The sequence below is a fragment of the Narcine bancroftii genome, chromosome 5, assembly GCF_036971445.1.
Source record: "Narcine bancroftii isolate sNarBan1 chromosome 5, sNarBan1.hap1, whole genome shotgun sequence".
Classification (NCBI taxonomy): domain Eukaryota; kingdom Metazoa; phylum Chordata; class Chondrichthyes; order Torpediniformes; family Narcinidae; genus Narcine; species Narcine bancroftii.
In genome coordinates this window covers 121894799-121906559 of record NC_091473.1, presented here as the reverse complement: position 1 = coordinate 121906559, position 11761 = coordinate 121894799, and the positions used below count along the sequence as shown (strand labels likewise).

At 42.6% G+C, this 11761-nt stretch overlaps 1 protein-coding gene across 1 annotated transcript in view; it reads left to right on the top strand.

Moving 5' to 3' along the window:
* The first annotated feature begins 749 nt into the window (after positions 1-749).
* The window catches only part of LOC138763934 (MOB kinase activator 3C-like), a 61280-nt gene continuing 50268 nt past the window's right edge, over positions 750-11761 (top strand). Inside the window, exon 1 of the mRNA XM_069938948.1 lies at positions 750-951. The gene's annotated coding sequence lies outside the window, so the exon portion shown is untranslated. The remainder of the gene's footprint in view (positions 952-11761) is intronic.

The window sequence follows — 11761 nt, the reverse complement described above, 5'->3', positions numbered from 1 at the left end:
GGAGAACACTGCGGAACAATGTAGCTTGAGAAGTGCCAAATTACTGACGGAGATTTGGAAGTTCATCATTAAAACAGAAGTGGGGAGAAATCTCAAATTTGCTATCAGTTTTACATGTGAAGGCTAGTAGCTTTTGATGAGGTTCCATTACATAATCTTGGCCAGAGATTATTGTGAAATAACTCCTTTTTGACATCTCATATTTTACTTAGATCTAAAAAAAAGTGAATAAAAGATTCTCAGAGAAGCATTTTGAATAATTGTGATCTCACTGAAGAGTTTAAAGAAGAAAACTGCTAAATATGCATGGATGAATACAGTCACTTAAAGCATTTCATTTATCACTGAGGTTTCAGATATTTGATCTGTTTAGCATTTGATCTGAAATTTGTATGAAGTTAAAAATGCTGAATATTCTGTTAAAATGATAAAACACAGACTTGCAATGAATGTGGTTCCTTATCCTCCACAACCCTGACATGCATATTCTGACACTTTGCAGTTAAACTAGATAGAAATGACTTAAAAAAAACTTTATCATTTAAAAACACAAAATACAGTTCTTGAATTGAAATAATGAATGAAACAATGGCATTTTTTTCTCATTCCTTTGACATCCACTTCCTTTGCACGGAACTGTACGAAACCAGGAAGTGAACCTTTTAAAGATTTTTTTAAAAGAAAGTTTATGAAAATAAAGATCAACAGATGTGTCTCAGGATGTGACATCATAGACAGGAAAACAGAAGAGTAACCCAGTTAGCTTCTACGCGCTTGTCCTAGCACCGTGTGAAATACTGGACTGGATTTGTAGAGAAGAAAGAACCAAACTGTGTAGCTGTGTTAAATTGACCTTCTCAACAATGTAAACCCCCTGCAGCTGCAGCTTCCTGTGGCAGCTCTGAAGATCTGAGTACAGCAGAAAAAGTAATGCTCCTTGAAGTATATGGGGTAAGTTCAAAAAGTTATTATTCTTTTCACTCTCTTCTTTATTTAACTGTAACAAATAACGTGTGATCCTTTCCCAGGAATTGCTCTGCAGATTTCAATTCACTGAATATCAGCCTTTGGGAATCAACTGCAGAGTGATTTGTGGTATGCAGACTAAATGTAAAGGCAGCTGTTTCAGTACATTCCCCACATCAAAGGAATTTTAACAACTTTTCTCATGCCAGGAAAATGAAATGGTTGAAAAAAATTACAACCCGCTTTAAACAATTGAAAAACAGATAACTGTTTAATTATGATTTATTTTGAAATTGCAGAAACTTTTCCAGGATATTACAAACAGTTAAAATTGGATTTCTGGGCAAGGACAACTCATAGACACAACACACTGGGGGAAAATGAATAGATAGGACGTGGATGAACATTAAACAATCCCTGGCCTTCTATTAAAGTTAAACTCTGTGATTATGCTGCAGTTCTTTATGAAATATTTGACAAGTTTCTTGCCTGGAAATTATACCGCACCCTGAAGGTTGTCTAGAATAGTGTCTAGAATAATGATGACTGCTTTGGGTTATTGGCTAAAGGCAGGAAAATTCAGCTGCATCGGTTGGAAGAAACCTGGTGTTGCAAGTTTTTATACTTCTCTCCCAAGGCCAGGCTCAGGATGTCAGGCATTTCCCTCAGAGACTGTGTGGGGGGTGGGTGAGGGGGAACTGGGGGTAGGGCTCTGGATCAGGGTTTTCGTCACCTCTGCAGCAGTTGCTATTTCATACGTGCAAGAGAAGAGATGAGTCACCCCAGCATGTCTGGTCATGGGAGGGGGAAATTCTAAGCCAAGTGTTTGGGTGAAAATGTGATTGAGGAGGCTGGCATTTTCCAAGAAAAGATCAGGAAAAGGCTGAAATAAAGAAATTTGGCGCTTGAGAGTAGCAGTAAAGGTGAAAGAGTCAATGGGTTGAGTGGATTGTGCAGTCTAGGGTTCAAGAGTAGATGGAGAAGGTTGGGGTCAGGTTGGTCTGGTGTAAGCAAGGACAGGAATGCTGAAGATGGCAGTAATTTACTTAGCTTTCAAGTCTTATAAATTGTTTTTTTTTAAAGGCCATCTGATGTTTCAAATTTCCCTGCCAGGTGTGAAAAGTAGTGTAACATTGGGGTACAACACGTATGTGCCTCCGATATAAAAATGTCAGCAGGTTTGCTCAGGTGTCTCACACAATGTTACATTAAATGGGAATGGTTCTAATCTCATTCAGGGTTGAAGAATCCAGTTTCAATTGAACAATGCTGGAAGAAACATGGATATATGTTTGAATTTCTTCACATTTATCTACTTGTGCTGTGAAAATTAAAAATAGTGAGCTGCCAGGATGTATTTATGTCTCTATAATGACGACTGGCATTTATCCCTATAGAAATCCTTTTGCTAGGGTTAATTGCCAAAACTAAACATTTAGAAGCCTTCACAATCACCCACGTATCATGAGGCTCAAAAGATTGAAGATGCTGGAAATCCAAAATGAAATCAGAAAATGCTGGAAACACTTCAGTCAAGTGGCATCTATGGATAGAAAACAACTTACTGCAAATGTCACACAGTGCAGTTGCAAATGGGGCAAGGAGGGTAAAATATCCTGACATATCGTGAAAGCACACATGTATTAGATATTAGGTAGGAGATGGGTTAAAGCCAAGACTGTGGTCAAAGAGGTTAGTTTTGAAGAGATCTTTTTGGGTAGTGGGTGAGGAAACATAGGTCCATTCAGGAATTTAATGGCTGTGGAGAAGAAACTGTCTTGGGAAATTGTTGGTTCATGATTTCATACTCTTCAACCTTTTTCTTGATGGAAGGAGGGAGATGAGAGAGTGGCCAGGCTGGGGTGGAACCTTCAGTATGTTGGCTGCCTTTCCAAGGGATGGAGTTGATAGTTGATGAAGGGAGGGGGTGGGGGGAAGGAGGAGTTGTGTGAAAATCTGAGCTGCATTCACCACCTTCTGCAGTTTCTTGCAACCATGGACAGAGAAGCTCCCAAGGGACATTGAGATGCATCCAGTGAATTTCCTGAAGGACATGGGGGATATGCCAAACTTCCTGATCCTTTGAAGGAAGTAAAGGATTTGGTGTGCTTTGTTGACCTTCACATGGACGTGGTTGGTCCAGGTCACATCACTGGCAAAGTTTACGCCAAAGCTATCTACTGTCTTGACTTCACTAGTATTGATATGGACAGAGGTTTGGGCCCTATGGGAGTTGAATACATAGTGTAACAATCTCAGAGGACCCCAAAACCCAGCAGTATAGACATTCACCAAGACAAATGGTTACTTAAACAAAAGTTGCTTGTAATTATCTTTAAACATGAAAACAGGATCAAACTATAACTTATTACTATTGACTTACCTAACCTAACATAACCCCCTTCTAATTCTAAGCACACGTGTACGTAATGTGTATATAAGTTCAGAAAAGTTCTTTGATTCTGTTACAAGGCCAAAGGACCCCAAAACCTAGCAGCAGTAGATATTCACCAAGACAAATAGTTACTTAATCAAAAGTTGTTTTTAATGATCCTTTTCCATGAAAACAGAATCAAACTTTAATTTATCTCTATTAACTTAATTAACCCAATATAACCCCCTTCTAATTCTAAGTGCAGGTGTTTGTAATGTGTGTGTAAATTTAAGAAAAGTTCTTTGGTTCACAGTTCAATCTCACTTTTCATTCTTCCAAGTTCACTCGTTGTAGGCAATTCTTATACTGTGCACAGAATTTAAGATATATAAAGTTCACCAGGCTTTTTTGCTCGAAAGGTTAAGGTTTACCGCTCAGGAAGGTTCTTTGTAGGTTTGCAGAGACAGATTTGTTGCTCCAGGATTTCCACATCTGAGATGCCACCATTAGTCACCTCAATGTCTCACTGATGAAACTTGCCCTGTCAGGATTCTCCAGATGATAACCACTTTCTTTCAGGCTAACACAGAGTTCCTTTCTGTTCCGCTTATTCCAGCTACGACTGTTCAGTCTCTCTCTCTCTCTCTTTCTTGCAAAAACCCCCTTCTTCACCAGAAAACAATAGAAGTTAGTCTTCTGCTCTCATCTGTTGTTTTTAGGTCAACAAGAACCCAGGAATGAGCACTTTGCAGCAAGGTCAGAAGTCTTGTAAAAATATTCAACACAATTACCTGTCTCCAGTCCATTCATTTTATGACATAATTTCAATTAGCACCTACTTATGAAATGTGCATAGCATTCTACATAGTTTCTGTAAAGTCACTGAATATAAATTCTTCAGTATTTCAAATAAGATCTGTTTTAAAATGTGTATATGTATGCAACCTACTCTAATTTTACCAATTTATTTCCCAAATACATCTACAAATATTACATCACAATTCACAGTCCAATCTCACTTCTCATTCCACCAAGTTCACTGGTTGCAGGCAATTCTTATACTGTGCACAGAACTTAACATTTATAAAGTTCTCCAGGCTTTGGTGCTTGAAAGGTAAATGGTTACTGCTCAGGAAGGTTCTTGTCAGTTTTCAGAGAGAGATATGTTGTTCGCTGGTCACAAACTGATTCCTTTTAATCAGCCACATCAGTGTCTTGCCAAAGAAACTTGCGTCATCAGAGTTTTCCAGATGATAACCTCTTTCTTTCAGGTCACCACAGAGTTCCTTTTTGTTTCTCTTATTTCAAGTGAAATATTATACAGCCAGTCCTCTCCTCTTGTATAGACCACAAAGGCTTTGACCAGGCTGAACTCAGAACTCATAACCTATCTTCAAAATGGGGTTTTTCCACAAGCTTACCAGCTTGTCCTGTTCCAGACCTAGCTGCTGCTGCTGAACTCAATTCTCTCTCTCTCTCTCTCTCTCTCTCTCTCTCTCAGAGAAAAAAAAACCTGTTTGACTCTCTCTGCTTGCAAAACCACCACACCGTCTTAGAACAGCAAACTGCACTTAGACAGCCTGTGGCTCTGAAATTAATCCTCCAAGTTCTTGCATCTGTTGCTTTTCAAAACAACAATCCATTAGTGTAGTCTCTATATGCCCTCCTCAAAGCTTTTGCAAAGGCCCTCAGAGCCATCCTGTCTGGCTTGAGCAGAGCTCCAGTATTTTAAATGAGATCTGTTTGGAAGTGTTTGTCTGTGACCTACACTAAAACCTGCCTCAATGTATCTCCTTTAAAACATATCTATATACAATATACAATTCAACGAAATCTGTCACAATAGCCTTGCAGAGTTGAGTATGATCACAGGGGAATGTTGATTCCCACCTTCCCACCTTCAGCAGACTGTGAGTCAGGAAGCCATAAATCCAGTTGCAGAGGGGGTGGCCGAGGGCAAAGTCTTGAAGTTTAGGGATGCATTTACTGGGGACTAGAGTAGTGAAGGCAAAACTGTAGTTGATAAGCTCATGGGTGACCTTGGTATCCAAATGTTTTGGTGCCAAATGGAGGGCTAGGGAGATGGCATCTGCCATGGACCTCTTTGGATGGCAGGCATATTAAAATGGGTCAAGGTTGAAAAGGAGGTTTGAGTTGATGTGAGCCACAACCAGCCTCTCAAAGTACTTCAAGATTGTGGATGTCAGAGCCACCAGTTATTTAGACCTGTTATTGTTCTTTTCCTTGGTAAGAATAGGTGAAACAGGTGGGAAGTACTGCCTGTGGCTTGCAGAGATTAAAGTTCAAAATATTCCTCAAGAGGAAGTTAAAAGAACACAAACTAGTCCTCATCGAGTGAAGGTAGGTCAAAAAATTCAAATTCATAGTTGTCAACTTCTCTGTGGATCTGCTCTGGAGCCTCCATGTTGATGCAATCATAAAGAAGGCTCGTCAGTGGCTCTACTTTGTGAGGTGTTTGAGGAGATTTGGCATATCATTGAAGACTCTCTCAAACTTCTACAGAGGTCCTGTGGAGTCCATTCTGGCTGGTTGCATCAACATCTGGTATGGAGGTGCCAACACTCAGGACAACAAAAAACTCCCAAGATGTAGACAGCCACTGCCTTTGGATTGCAGCCGCCATACTCGCAATAGTACACTGTGCATGCGTGAGCTCCACGAGAGTGCGTCAATTGAATTGACTACTAGCAGGGAGCAGATGCCATGCTCTGGGCTCTCTCTCCCTCTCTCTTTGATTGTGTACAGTAAATTTGTTTGCCTCACCTCATCTGCTGACTTGTCTAGTTATTCAGCATGCATTAATGAGTATGGTGTCAGAAGCAGGATCGAGAGTATCCCAAGCCTGATGCATTCCAATTGGTCGCAGTGAGTAACCAGAATCACATTTGCAACAGCTGCCATAATGGCGGACCGATTTAGACAGCCTGACCCACTCGTGTTTGAAGGAAATGTAGCAGAGAACTGGCATATTTTTGAGCAAGAGTGCGACATATTTATTGCAGCAGCACACATCAACAAGCCTGCCCCCACCAGAGCATACATTTGGTTAAATTTGGAGGCGCTGGAAGACATTGAAAGGTAGAGGTCATTCGTGTACGCAGATGAAGAGGAGCTCTTTACCAGCTCAGCTAAGTTGAGATAGGACCCCGAATGTTTAAAACAAAAATTCAGGGAAATGTGCAATACACAGAGAAACATGACGATGGAAAGGTACAAGTTTAATACTTGAGACAAAAAGCCTGGAGAGACAATCCATTCATACATCAGCGATTTGGAAATCAAGGTAACCTGTAACTTTGAAACGCTCTGTGAGGAATTAATTAAAGATGGGATGATTTGTGATGACAGCATGCAGAAAGTGCTTCTGCACAACAGCGAGCTAATGCTAGCAAAGGCCATTTCTACCTGTCTGGCGTATGAAACTACCAAGGAAAACAGCAAAAAGCTCGCCTCTCCACAATAGCAGGCCACATGCATCAATGCAATCCAGCAAACAGACAATAGCTGGAGGCCAGGAGGAAGAGCCAGCCAGGACACCTAACACCCTCATCCAGGGCAGGGTGCGGCGATCACATGCCGAGAAGAGAAATATGCCCAACGTTCGGCCAGCAGTGCAGAACCTGTGGGAAGTGGAACCATTTCAGCAGATGCTGCAGATCCAGGCAGCAAGCCAACACACGGACCAGACCCAGAAGGACAATCGACCAGTTGGAGCCAGACAGGGGAGAGACTAGGGCTATAATAAGTACTATGTTGAAGGGCTGACCCCACTGATAGCAGGAAACTCAGTGGAAACCCGGATCAGAGGAAACAACGAGGCATTCGTATCCATGAAAGTCAACGGCAAGGCAGCAGAGATAAGGATCGACACAGGAGCAAAGTGCAACGTCGTGTCACTAAAGATGCTCAACCAGCTGAAAAAAGCTGAACAGGTTAAACCATGCATCAAGTCAATGAGTCTGGTGGTGTACAGAGGCAGTAGAATTCAAACCAACGGCACGGTGTGGCTACAGTGCTATGTACAGGGATGGTTACATGTATTAACGTTCTTTATAGTTCATGAGGACATCATTCCCTTGCTAGGCCTGAGTGGATGAATGGACATGGGACTCGTTTTGTTCAGCAGAGAGGTATGCTAGATAAGCCCCTCCAAAGAAGACCTATCACAGATAATTTTTTCCAAATATGGTGAGCTTTTCACAGATGAGCTGGGGAGGCTGCTGGTGACATAGTCCATGCAGCTTGACCCAGAGGTAAGACCTGTGGTTCGTCCAGCGCACCACATACCATTGGTGATGAAGGACAAGGTCAAGGCCAAGCTGGACAGAATGCAAGGTTTGGGGGTAATCACTCCAGTTTTGGAGCCGAGAGAATGGGTGTCCTCCATGGTGGCCACCAAGAGGAAAGATGGACAGAAGATCCAGATCTGCATAAATCCACAAGACCTCAATACAACCCTGAAGAGACCGCATTACCCCATGCATACCATGGAAGTTGTCGCACAGACGGCAGGCGCAATGGTATTCTCGGTCCTGGATATGAAAAACCCATTCTGGCAAGTCTCACTTAACTATAACTCATCGCTACTGACCACATTCAGCACTGGTTCCTGCAGATGCAATTTGGAATCAATATGGCCAGCGAAGTATTCCAAAAATGCATGGAGCAAATTTTCGCCGGGTACCCTTGTGCCATCATAGTCGATGATATATGGATAGGCGGCAAAACTAAAGGTGAACTTGCCGCAAACTTTAAGAAGGTGCTTGACCGAGCACGGAAAGTAAACTTGAGGTTCAACCCCCAGAAGTGCAGGTTCCACCTAAACCAAGTCAGCTATGTAGGCCACATGTTCACCAGCAAAGCCCTGAAGGTGGACCCCTCCAAAACAAGGGCCATTAGTGAAATGTTGGTGCCAACAGATGTGGCTGCCCTCCCAAGATTCCTTGGCATGGTAAACTACTTGGGCAAATTTATCCCTAACTTGAACGAGCTGACAGCCCCACTGAGGCACTTGACGCACAGAGACGTGGAGTGGACCTGGCACAAACAGCAGCAGAATGCTTGCGACACTTTAAAGAGACACATGTTGTGCCCACCAGTCCTTTCCTACTGCAACATACAAAGACCAGTGATGCAGACCTGCGAGGCCTCTCAGTATGGCCTAAGCGCAGCATGCCTGCAAGATGGAAAACTGGTGGCATACGCTTTAAGGTCACTCACTGACACGGAAACCAGGTACGGACAAATTGAAAAAGAACTATGGGCAGTTGTTTTTGCCTGCTCTAAGTTCAATGACTTTGCCTATGGTAGGCCGATTACCATAGAAACTGACCACTTACCCTGGTGATAATACTGAACAAACCAATACACGCAGCGCCAGCAAGACTACGGTGAATGAGGCTCAGACTCCAGAAGTACAACATCACTCTGGTGCACAAGTGTGGTAAGAAGATGCACTTAGCCGATGTGCTATCATGTACCCCCAGAAAATGCACGGTCCAGCAGGTTGAAGAAGAAATCAGTTTTGATGTTATGATGGTCACCCACATCTCCTCAGCCCAGCTGGAGGAACTAAGAAAACACACGGCAGAAGATGATACTTTAAATACCCTAGGCACCTTCATCATGGGCAGCTGGCCGAACAAGCAGTACAACCTTACTTTCCCTTCTGCGACGAGTTACTCATTGATGAAGGGGTCATGATGAAGAGCCAAAGAGTGGTAATCTCGAGCTCACTGCAGAGTACATACATCGAAATCCTGCACAGAGGGCACCCAGGCGCAGAGGCAACAAAACACAGGGCGAGGGACATTGTTTTCTGGCCAGGCATGACAGAAAGCATAGACCAAGGGGTGTGCAACAGCACTAAACCACACCAGCAGAAAGAGCCATTGTAGCTCCACCCTGTACCAGACTTAGCCTCGTTGACGGTGGCAACGGATATTTTTGAAAGATGAAAACAGCAATATTTGGTACTAATTAACTCATACTCAGGATGGTTCGAGATAGACCTGCTGCGCGACACGACCTCCTTTGAGGTCATAACCAAACTGAAATGACACTTCTTGGTGCATGGGATGCCTCACACTCTGCTATCAGACCAATGGCAGGCGGTTCACCAGTGAGAGATTCAGAGACTTTGCAGCACCAGCAGGCCCAGAGTACCTACAGTCAAATGGGCTGGCTGAGAGAACTATAAGAAGTACAAAACAGCTCATGGAAAAGTCTCACAAGGAAAAAGCAGATGTGTTCCCCAATCTACTCAACCTGCGGAATGTCCCTCGTGACACCACATTGGGGTCACTGGTGCAATGGTTAATGTCAAGACAGACCAGGACAGCCTCTACCAGTGGCAAGGAGGCTTCTAGAGTCTCAATCAAGAAACCCACAAGAAGTCAAGGCTCGCGCAAATTATATGTTATGACAGAACAAACCGACCACTCGAACCATTAGCAGAAGGGCAAGTCATAAGAATACAGACTCCACAGGGCTATGACCATATGGGCACGGTCAAAAGGAGCTGCCAGGTCCCAGGTCTATACCTGGTGCTTTCAGAAGGGAGGGTCTCAGAACAAACAGACAGCACATCCTCTCGGTAAGGGAGCCACCCCCATCTCAACCCAACCAAGATGAGACTGTGTTCCTGGACTTGGAACATGAGCCAGAGATCGGCAAGGGTCCCCCAGCAACCACTAAAGAGACAATGGACAGTACCTCTGAGACAATGGACAATGCACACCCTCAGGATGGGGCACCCCAAGCATGTTACAGGACATGCACTGGGAGCATCTGTACACCCAACCCGAAATACTGGCACTGAATGGGGTTGGATGTACGATATTCAATGTTTAAAATTTGCTCGTACTGTGATATGTGGAAGGTTGCTCAAGAAAGGGGATGTAGACATTCGCTGCCATTGGCTGCTCTGCCCGTCTGAAATTGCATTTGTTACGAGCCCAGAGGACCCCAAAACCCCAAATCTCTTGCTCACTTACTGCTTTGTTCCTTAAGTCAATAAGATCTGTATCTGTCCACTCTTGCTGAATTAACTCTTTCCTTGACAAAGAGAAATCCTTCCTCACAATTACCCTGCTCTTTCAAAACTATTCAGAAGCACTGGGCAAGTCTCTCTCAACTGGATCTTCTTCAGCTCTCATCATTTTCTAATCCAAAGACCTGTTACAGCACATGCAGGAAATATCTCACAATCCTCTTTAACCTCATCCTTACTAGGCCGATTTGTTAATCTCAAAGCTGACCCAACTCCATCCTCTGCCAATTCATTCCCTAATTAAAATGAGACTCCTTGCATGGGTAACTTTGAAATTACTCCTACCACAACAGGTCCTTTAATTAATTCTGAATTCAGCACAATGTTGTGAAGAAATATTGACTCTACCTCATCTCCAACACCTTTAATCAAAGTTGTCTCCCCTGTGTCAGTCCTTTGGTCAAGAGTTAAAACACTTTCCAACAACAGTGAGTGAGTAGCCCCAGTATTTCTAAGAATTTTAACTGGAACCTGTGATTCTCCTTCCTTTACTGAAACTAGGCCCTCTGACACAAAAGGTTTGAAAACATCCATAACACCCTTACAAGGTTTGGAACATTTGGTCTCCTTAAATTCAACTGTCTGAATACATGCTTCGGGTAAAACCTCATTTTCTCGTCTCTTTTTCAAAACTAGACAATTTACAATAACATGACCAGGTTTCTTACAAAAATGACATTCTCCCCAGACCTAATTTCAGGCTCACTAGTCTGCTCCACATTAACCTTCTGAACAGGCTTATTAATCTGCTCCAAATTAACCCTCTGAACAGGCTTATTAATCTGTTCCACATTAACTCTCTAAAAATACTCACTATTCTGAAATGTATTTTTGTGAATTAGGGAAAATTCGTCTGCTAATCCAGAAATTTGTCGCCACATCCTCACGTCTCTCTCATCCAGGTATAACTTAATATCTTTTGGAACACGCCTTTCAATTTCCTCTATTAATATTAATTCTCTCAATATGTCAGAATCATTATTTATTCCTTTTGAGGCGCACCAACGGTCAAAACACAGATTTTTTCAGAGCAAACTCCATATAAGATTGATTCCATGTTTCCCCAAACTCCTAAATTTTTGTCTATATGCTTCTGGAACCATCTCATAAGCTTTCAGTACTGCTCATTTAACAGTATCATAATTTGCCACTTGCTCTGTAGTCAAACTAGAGTATGCAATTTGTGCTTTTCCTTTCAATACACTTTGGAACATAAGAGGCCCTTTTTCCTTTGGACATCTTGAGCTCTCATCAACCTTTTCAAAAAGATGAAAATATGTATCCATATTTTGCTCATCAAAAGGAGGAACTAGATTTACCTCTCTACTAACCAAAAACCTCTCCCCAGG